The sequence below is a fragment of the Helianthus annuus genome, chromosome 10, assembly GCF_002127325.2.
Source record: "Helianthus annuus cultivar XRQ/B chromosome 10, HanXRQr2.0-SUNRISE, whole genome shotgun sequence".
NCBI classification, from domain to species: domain Eukaryota; kingdom Viridiplantae; phylum Streptophyta; class Magnoliopsida; order Asterales; family Asteraceae; genus Helianthus; species Helianthus annuus.
The window spans coordinates 67,827,896-67,837,928 of record NC_035442.2 but is presented as its reverse complement, the minus strand read 5'-3'; the positions used below and the strand labels follow the sequence as shown (position 1 = coordinate 67,837,928).

General features: G+C 33.1%; 1 long non-coding RNA gene across 2 annotated transcripts; it reads right to left on the bottom strand.

Moving 5' to 3' along the window:
• Positions 1 to 5,460: 5,460 nt before the first annotated feature.
• LOC110881994 lies at positions 5,461 to 8,684 on the bottom strand. 2 transcript variants are annotated; one of them, XR_002559962.1, is made up of 2 exons: positions 8,635 to 8,684; positions 5,461 to 5,627 (listed from the first exon to the last, which is right to left on the bottom strand). It is a non-coding gene; the product is annotated as an uncharacterized LOC110881994 (long non-coding RNA). The 2 variants fall into 2 exon arrangements; XR_004868849.1 differs by having other exon boundaries at positions 8,519 to 8,675.
• Positions 8,685 to 10,033: the final 1,349 nt, after the last annotated feature.

The following is a 10,033-nucleotide window of genomic DNA, read 5'->3' as shown; positions in this document are numbered from 1 at the left end:
TTTGTATGATTGTATTCATTTTAGTTAAAATAATTTAAATAATAATGAGTTGCTTACGTAATTCTTATAGTTCTCTACTTCATACTAGTTCTGTATCAAACACGAAGTATATATGATTATACTGATTTTAGTTAAAAATATGTAAATAATAAAAGTGTTTTTAACCTTTTTGAAAGAATAACTTTAACATGTGAATTTAAATATCTGATCACATATATTCGTTTCTTTTTAAAAGTTCTAGATTATTTCTGTCCTAGAAAATAATATGAAATATACACTTGAGTAGATTACACTAGATTTAAAAAATAGACACAATTAAGAAGTTAATCACTTACATGATCACTTATACTATCGCTATGGCATTACCTAAATAATATACTTTTGTTATAATAAAAATAACTCTTACGTTAATTTTTTATTGTAATTAGTTACTACAACAATTGTTATAGTAACTAATTATCATTTGAAATTACTAACTTTAAATTCAACAACTGAGCTTTGTGTGTTTTGTTCATCTGATAAAACAATTAATATGTATGGTTAATAACTAAAGCTCATTCTTTAGTTATATGGCAAATATACAATTAATATAATCATCATCATCAATGGATGAATATGGATTTTATCCGAATTGTCAAATTCTATGGATTTTATTTGAATATTTGAAATAAGGTTATATAGCATGACTGCATGAGGGGACGGATTTTTATACTTTATAAAAAAGGAGACAACATCGAACCTGAGACTAGCAACGTAAAAACCAACAAGGCTACCAATAAACTGCAGAACACGGACATTGAATTTTTATTGGATTTTAAATTAAAAACTAAGTTCTAAAAATCACAAGAAAAAAGCGAACGGGACAGGATTCGAACTAAAGTCTACGCTATTAGAAAAGAAGCGCTTTTCTTAGTTATGGGTTCACTTTCTATTTTCTATATAGATTTTCACTAATAATTCGAAACCGAATGGGTTCCTAGGAACCCGGTGTCTCCAAGGTAGATCCGTCTGTGGCACTAATTAGGATGACGTGGATATATGAATTATTGAATGAGGACGTGAGGTTTAATAACTTGTTGATGGAATGTTAATGGCAATCATTGTGGTCCATTTTATGGCTGCTAAAGGGTGTTAAATTACAATTATAAAATTTTTGTTTTTAAGGGTGTTAAACTATACTTATTAAATTTTTGTTTTCGTTTAGTTCTTCTTGTAAGATCACCCGTAGTGGTAAGTGATGTGGGCGTTTTTTCCCCATCATATCACATAACGCCACCGCCACCACCCCTAAGGGCGTTTTGTTTGAGTTTTGGGCTTGGGCGTTTCGGTGAAAACGCCAGAAAAATGGAGGTTTTTAAAATTTATCCATTGAGCAACCGTAATAAAAATAATTATCTTTCATTTATTTTAAATCAACTTTTTTCGCCTATTTAAACCCCAATTCAACCTATTTTTGTACACTTTTTTTACAAACTCTTCTCTTATTCTTTATAAAAAACAAACCATGCATCGATTACATCCCCCTTTTGTTTTTCCGTCTCAGCCAAGCAACCCAAATTCATATCGCCCGAACACCATCCAACAACTACCAACCTATAATTACCAAAATTGCGATCCGAACACGATGGGGTACACGCAACTATTAAACTAGCGGAGCGCGAACCCAAGGCCTCTCAACATGGTAGACGCTCACATAAAAGAAGATGGTGCCACTCTTCCTGCGAAAAGGACCTACCAACCTTGGACGAAAGACGAGGAGTACACACTCGCACGGGGTTGGCTCGACATTTCGGAAGATCCCGAAGTTGGTAAGTGTTATTTTTTTGTTTTAAATTGTACTTATTTTTTTTAAAAACTATAATAATATATTTTTTAATTTGTAGCCAACTATTATAGACTACCCGTTTTTAGACTAAAATTCGGGCAAACTTTTTGCTCTCATGGGTAAAGGAGAATATCGGGACAAGGATTCGCTATCAAGCAAGTGGACCAATATAAATGACAAATGTCATGGGTATCAAGAGGTCTTTTAACGTATGAATGACAATTGGGATAACGGTCAAAGCGATGCGAATATTTTAACAAAAGCGTTGGACGAGTACAACTCGACGCGAGGGACATTCGCATACTTGAAATGTTGGGAGCTTCTACGTGAAAGTCCTAAGTGGGTTAACGTACCAACCATGACATCTAGTAGTAAGCGCAAGGCGAAACAGTCCAAAACATCCTCTTCGGTTGATCCGAAAATGCCCACTTTCGATGCTCGAAACGTCGGTTTAAACAGTCCTATCAATGAGGATGACGAGGAGGAAGAAATGGATTTGCCCCAATCTCCCGGTAGAAGAAGTTGGGAGGGGGAGTCGTCTTCGGCGGGTGCCGAAATAAAAGAATATTCGAGGAGATGAACCGACGACTTCAAGATATACGAGACCTTGGGCATAGGCGTTTGGAAACGTTGCAAGAAAGAAACGCTGAAAATAAAAAGTTTGTCGCGATCCAAGAAGCGAGACAAATGGAGAGAGACATCGAGTATTTGTCTAAACCGATCAATCATCTCTAAGGAGACGCCTTGATCCTAGCACAAATGTGTAGGCAACAAATCCGCGATAAATACGAACTTTAGAGCTTTATTTTTTAACCATTCGTATGTTTTTAGTACTTTTCCATGTATATTTATTTTTTAGTATTTTAATTAATGTTAATGTAATTTTTATTTAATGAAATATTATTTGTTTTAATTTTTCTAAAAAAGAAAAGAAATAAAAAATAAATGATTGGGTGATGATTGAATGGAGTATTATAAAGGTATTATACCACTACAACACTTTTGAACTTCACCTCCTATAATTTTAATGCTCCATGCTATCTTGGATGTCACATGTTGGATCATACGAGAGAGACATTATCATAATGGCTCATTACACATGGTCTAAAGTTTTTTGTGATTGTTAAAAAAATTTAAACTTATTATTAGTTAGGCCATGCATCATGAGCAGTATAGGGCATGAAAGGGTTTCATAATGCTCTCAGCACCGCCCCCTTAGACATTATAGAGACATGAAGATGGAGTGACATTTCTAGAATAATATCCAAAGAGAAAAAAAATAATGAAAAGTAATTAACGAAATAGACATTAAGAGATATTAACCGTTACACATTTTTTGAATGAGCATTATGATAGTGATATAATCAGTGTTTTAAAAACCGGTAAATACTGGCCGGTTATACCGGTATTACCGGCGCCGGATGCAAATCCGGTACGAAACACCCCGGTAAATAAATGAAACGGCATAAGATTCGTACCGGCAGTAAAATCCGGTATACCGGTTTGAACCGTCATATCGGTCCCGACCCATGGTTATTTTGGTTTGGGTTTTTTGTATTCTAGAGTTTCATCAGATACATATACCATCGATCAACATTCAAAACCATCATCACTTACGGTTCATCATTTCATCCACAAGATTCGGGTCCATCTTCATCGGTTCATCACTCCATCTTCATCATGCTTCCAGTTCCATCTTCATCGGTGGTTTTACTTATTTCAGTAAAATAATCTGAGAGTAAACAGATCTACAAGTGGGTCAAAAAGTGAAAGACTTAAAGCAATTCGATGTATCTCTCTCTCTCTCTCTCTCCATATATATGTATGTGTGTGTGTGTGTGTGTGGGTAAAGCAATTTTATGTGAAAGATTGGATTTTGAAACTTGAAAAAGAAAGAGGACATGATAATAGTTATATTATAATTTATTATGTTAGTGAAAAAATTTAAAACTGATAAGTTATGTCAATATAAATAATGTACGTATGTATCTCAATGAATTTATAGAGTTAACTAGTTCATCCGGTTGAACCACCCGGTACAACCCGGTTCTACCGGTTGAACCATTTTTAAGGCCATCCCGGTATGATTTAAAAACCGGTTTTTAAAACATTGGATATAACAAAAATTCCCTTTAGTAGACATTAGCCATTATCCATCATCTTAGTTTTATAGAGAAAAAGATTTGAGTTAGTTACATATTTTCTCATTTATCCATCATCTTAGTTTTATAGAGAAAAAGATTTGAGTTACATATTTTCTCATTTTTAGACCGGTGAAACTAATTATAAGCTATTGAAGTATACAATCAATTTTGTTTATACCAAATCTACTAAAATAAAATAAAAACATATATAATGATAAAAATTTGCTTTGGTTTTTGATTGTTCAATATTTTTTATTTGCGTTGTATATAAAGTAAACAATGGTATTTTATCTTTTTAAAAATATTAAAGCTCTTTTTCAAAAGGCAAAGACACATAAAGACAATTGACACACTATAATTTGATTTAATTCAACAACTCTTTGTCGTCGGACCATCTCAAATTCTCAATAGTACTAGGCTAAAACCCTATTGATTATTTATACTTGATGAGTCATAAATTAATTTCAATAGTTGATTGGCATTATGAAAAAAAAGTTGACTAGTTTGACCAACCGACACATCCTTTTGCGATCTTGCTTGTTGTGTTGTGTGCAACCCATCTATTGCAACTATTAACTTTTTTGTATAACCGGTTTACGTCACAGTCGTATGCAATCACTGACTAGTTTAAATCGCAATCACATTTTCTTCTTTTTTCGGGTTGTTTAGTGTTGTTGTCATAAAACCTTTTGTTGTCGCCACTTGTTTCTTTCTTGCACTTTGGTTTTCTCCTCGCCATCAAAAGTATCGAATGCACTTGTTATTTGTAACATTAGAAGCGTTTGTATCTCCTCACATATATTGGCTTCATCGTGCTTCTTATGTATGTTGCTACTAGTGTCGTCACTACAATGAGCAAGTGGTACAAGGTACCGGTTTGGAACCGGTTTTGAATCGGTGCTGGTACCGAATTTCCCAAACCGACTCAATTTACAGTACCGAAATTTGGTGTTTTCGGTACTTGTATGTTTTGGTACCGGTATATACCTTCAAATACCGGTCTGTGCTGGTACCGTCCAGGTATTTTCGATACCGGTACTCAATTTTTTAGATTTTCAATACCAGTACCGATTGATATCGAGCTTATCCCTAGTCATCACTATCTCCTTGTCTCACAATCGTCACTCATGTCTCCCCTTATAACATCCCGACTTGTGGATTTAAGATTTACAGGATATTTATGAATTCTTAAATAAAATATCATTCCTCATTCATTGACTTGTTCAATTTTTGTGCTTACACGAATATTTGGTGTTCTATTACACTTCAACACACAGGGGCGCAACTTTTAAGGGGCAAGGGGTGCATTCGTTTATGCCAATGCTTTCGGTTAATGGTGTAATTTTTCTGATTTTTCGTCCGAAATTTTTAAAATTATATAGGTCCGTCCCCGCCAATTATTTTGCTAAAAATTCCTTACCCATGCCGTTACATCCCGATGGCGGAAACATCAAGGCGAGACGTAATAGACTGTTCAAAGACTCATGATACTAAATTGAAATATATTAATCATTAAAATTAAATTGTCGTACAATACATGAAAAGGAAGCACATTGTTCAACTAACGTAAACAATAACACAACATTAGTTTAAATTGATAGTCAAGGTCCGAATTCCTATGTGATCTCAATCTTGAATAAAGCTTTATATACTAGCACCTGAAACATGTACGGAAATAACGTCAGCAAAGAATTGTTGGTGGGAATACTTAGGGTTGTATATGTATGTGTGTATATTGTAAGTTTGAAATGTACAATTCACATGTCAAAGTAGTACCATACGTAATCATGTAAACACTCCAAGGTAGTACAAAAGGCAAAACCAAACCTAAATGTAAGATGTTATGCACACCCAAACTTGTAAAACATTGGGTCAAGAAAGTACTTAACAATGACCATGCATTCCCTTCAAAAAGGGTAGAATGATTCTTAGGTGGTCGTCAATCTTATAACGCTATACATTGTTGAGGTCGGCTTGTACATAGTTACTGATATTAGCATAATATCAATTGTAACTACGCATGTTTAAACATATTGGAACACATACGCAACTAAGAACATGTAATTGAATTGTAACTAGTATTAAGCACCCGCCGCGTTGCGGCGGAGGCCTATAACTGTGCTAAATAGCATCAATGTCACACCACCGCGATCGACCACCAACACTGAATTTGCGGCGTGTTAATGCTAAGAAATTAGATCGTAACGTAAAACACAGAAGATAATAACTAAGTCGATCTAGGACCTGCATATTTTGACGAACCCGTCAAACGGGAAAAAATAGACAACGTAAAAATGTTGAACTAGGGCTGTAAACGAACCGAACGTTCAGCGAACAGTTCGTGAACCGTTCGGCAGGAAGTTCGTTTATGTTCGTTCGTTTAATAAACGAACGAACATGAACAAGAAATTTCGTTCGATTAGTTAAATGAACGAACATGAACAGAGGTCTCGTTCGTTCGATTGTGTTCGTGAACGTTCGGTAAGGTGTTCGTGAACATGTTCATGAACATTCATTGATTTGCGTTCGTTTATGTTCGTATGTTTGTTTTTTAATTGAAGATCTTTGTACCTTTTTTTATTTTATTTGTACTTTTCATATTATTTAACTTTTATATATTTTATTACCCTAACAATTAAACTAGGAAACCCATTTTCACCTTGTTTATGCATTATTTCTCTTTCATTTCTTGTTATTTACATCGGCGAATACGATCGATCTCCATTCCACAATAAGGGATTCAAGTTCGAGTGCTACTCTCTGGGCCATCTATCTTTATCCTTCGTCGCGTTCTCCAAATTTATTTGTGTTTGTTTGTGTTCGTGAACCGTTCGCGAACACGCTCATTTCCTTAATGAACGAACACGAACATAAAATCTCGTTCGCTAAGTGTTCATGAACCGTTCGTGAACACATTTATTTCCTTAACGAACGAACACGAACAAGGCCTTGTTCGTGTTTGTTCGGTTCGTTTACAACCCTATGTTGAACAACACACGCACATTGCGTCATGTTAACTCACAAAACTTAGAACGAAGCGTAAAACGAAACGTAAAAATGTTGAACCACACACGCACGTTGTGTCGTGCTAACTCGCAAAATTTATAACGAAGCGTAAAGCGAACAAATTAGCGAAAGCTGAAATGTATATGGAACCAAAGTTGAAAGTAAAAAAGTTGTGAGGTTAAATTTGTAAAGATGAAAAGTTTTGGGTTAAAAGTAGAAATTAAAATAGTTTTGGGTTATAAGTAATTTTTAAATACTTTTGGACTAAAACTAAAAAATCCAATTTTTTTTTGAAAGACTCCCCAAACATTAGTTACAACACCTAGATGCTAATTTATGGTATTTAAATTGTGCATAAAATGAATTTGTAAGTGAAAGTGTCTTTTTGTATATTTTTACATAAATCATCCCAAAAGTGTATGAAAAATGTATAAGTAATACTCACCGACTTGCGAAGTTAATTCAAGAAGGATCACAACTAAGCGTAAGAGTAAGGCGAATAAGGTGAAGACTAGCCTAAAAGGGTAGGTATAAATACATTTGTGTAGGAATAAAGGATAATAAAAAGATTAATAAAATATGAGTCTCGAGATTTGGGTCTCGGTGTAAAAGAAATGTAAAAAGGAAATGAAAAAAGAAAGGTAAAAGTATATGATAAAACCTCATAAAATTGATTAAACGAAATGTTTATATATAGTTTTTTTAATAATCATATAAATTTATTATATGATTACATGCATAACTACTATTTAATATTGTATGCAATGATAAATGGGTAAATAAGGGTTATGTAAAATAAAGGGTTTCTAAATATTAAAATATTATAAACATCGTTTTGTAAAGTGATATGTATTTATTTGAAGTCATTGAACCTAGGTTTTTATAATAATAGATAAATAATAAATAAATAAATTTTGAAATAATAAAATTAAAATAGAAATTTGTTATAATTTTAATATTTATTTTCTGTTCAAATATATTTATTATATTTTTGTTGAATTTAATTAATTTTTTGAGACTAATATAATGCCTTTAAATGGTGAAAATTAATCTAAAATCCAGAAAATAAAATAAGGAATAATCGACCAACAAATCCTAATAAGAGTTTCACCATAACATGAAATCACCATCTATTTGGTTGGTGGAATTTCGGCCCGGTTTTGGGAAAATATGCAATAATGGAAATATTGATACAAAATGAACATGCAAGTGTGTAGATGGTGGGATTTTCATCCTAAACCATTACATATGCTCACCTTAACACAAAACATCAAAATATTTGGTTAGTTTGGAGTCTCGGTTTGGTTTTGGGGATTTTGTCCTAAACAGGATAAACAATGCATAAACATGAATAAATGAATCAAGGCATGAATGTAAGTTGTTAGGACAAGTAACTACACTTCTACAAGTCCCAACCGTAACACAAGAACACTTTGATTTGGTGTTTTGGTTTGGTAAAGGGCATGGATTCAAGTTAGAGTTAGATGGTATAATGGTAAAAAGCAATGCATAAATGTAAAAGAATACATAAATGAAGCCTTACCCATTCGCGTTTATGGATTAAACATAAGGTTTCTAGCCTTGGATTCAATATAAATGTAAATGCAAACAAGAAACTAACTGAAACTGAAGGAAAGATACAAAATCTGGAAGTCAAACCTTTTGGTTTCGACTTTTGAAGTTCTTCACAAATGTAGAGAATTAAGGGAATTTGGAAAGTGAAAAGGAATGTGATATGGGTTGTCCTTATAAAGGAAAAATCAGGTTAGGTTAAATTAAATGGTAAAAGTGGTTGGAGGTTGGAAAGTGGTTGGAAAGGATTAAATCCACAGCTGGGCGCTGCAAGCTAGAAAAGTGCCCCCCCCCTTTGGGGAGAGGAGTTGAAGCTCCTTCGTGTGGCGTAGAAAGTTGAAAGCTAAAAAGTCCATAAGCGGTCCGCACGCGTCACGGAGAGGAGCATGGGCTCCTCCACATGGCGTGGGAGAGATGATTTCCAAAAGTTTCACTTTCGGCCCCTGAAGTTGGGTTGGTGGTTAGTTTGTTCTAAAAATTCAATGCTAAGCATGTTTAAGTATATGTAAGCATACATAAGGGTGTAAAATAATATAAATAACATATGTATACATATGTAAATATGTATAATGATATAAACTGTCACACCCCGACCACGTAAAACAACAAATCGTGGCGGAAACGTCAGGGAGTGTTGCAACAGAATCATTGTTTCATAACCATGGATCAAATAGTTTTGTTTTATTGAATTAATGAACTCCTTGTTTTATTACAAATCAGATAAATACAAATATTGTCTTTCAAGTTTTAAAGTTGCTAAGGCACGAGTCCATCCTATGTATATCATGCATCAACAATCATCACATAGCAGCACCTGAAACATGTGTAAAAATAGGTACGCCAGCATAAAAATGCCTGTGAGATACATAGGTTTTATTAAAACAGGATTCATGACTTGTAAGTTTAAAAGAATGTTTAACAAATAGTAGTCATGAACTTGAAAATATTTTCTTTTATAAATCATATAACAAGTGATAAGAAATCAGAGGATGTAAAAGAAAGATGCATAAGTAAATAAGTAAGTAAAATGAGTTTTATTAAAATATGTTGTTTATAAAAAATGTTTTGATAAAAAGGTTTGTAGTATATATAAAAATAAACTTTGGTTTTAAGAAAGTAGAATAAGTAATATTTTAAAATATGTTTTAGTTCCAAAATAGTTATACAGATAGTATATCAAATATACTTTAGTTGTCAAAATAATAGTTTTCAGTAGTATATCATAAGTATACTTTAGTTTTATAAATAACATATTAAACTATGCTTTGGTTTTGTAAATAACATATTAACTATGTTTTAGTAATTAACAAAATATATGTTGGTTTTGTACATAGTATATCCAAATATACCTTGGTAAACAATATCACATATGAGAGCATATCAAACTATACATTTGAAGTATAACAAAATATACCAAAAAATGTGATTTAGAATTCATTCAAACCTTTGTGTATCAAACTACACCTTAGAGACTATAGAAATACCA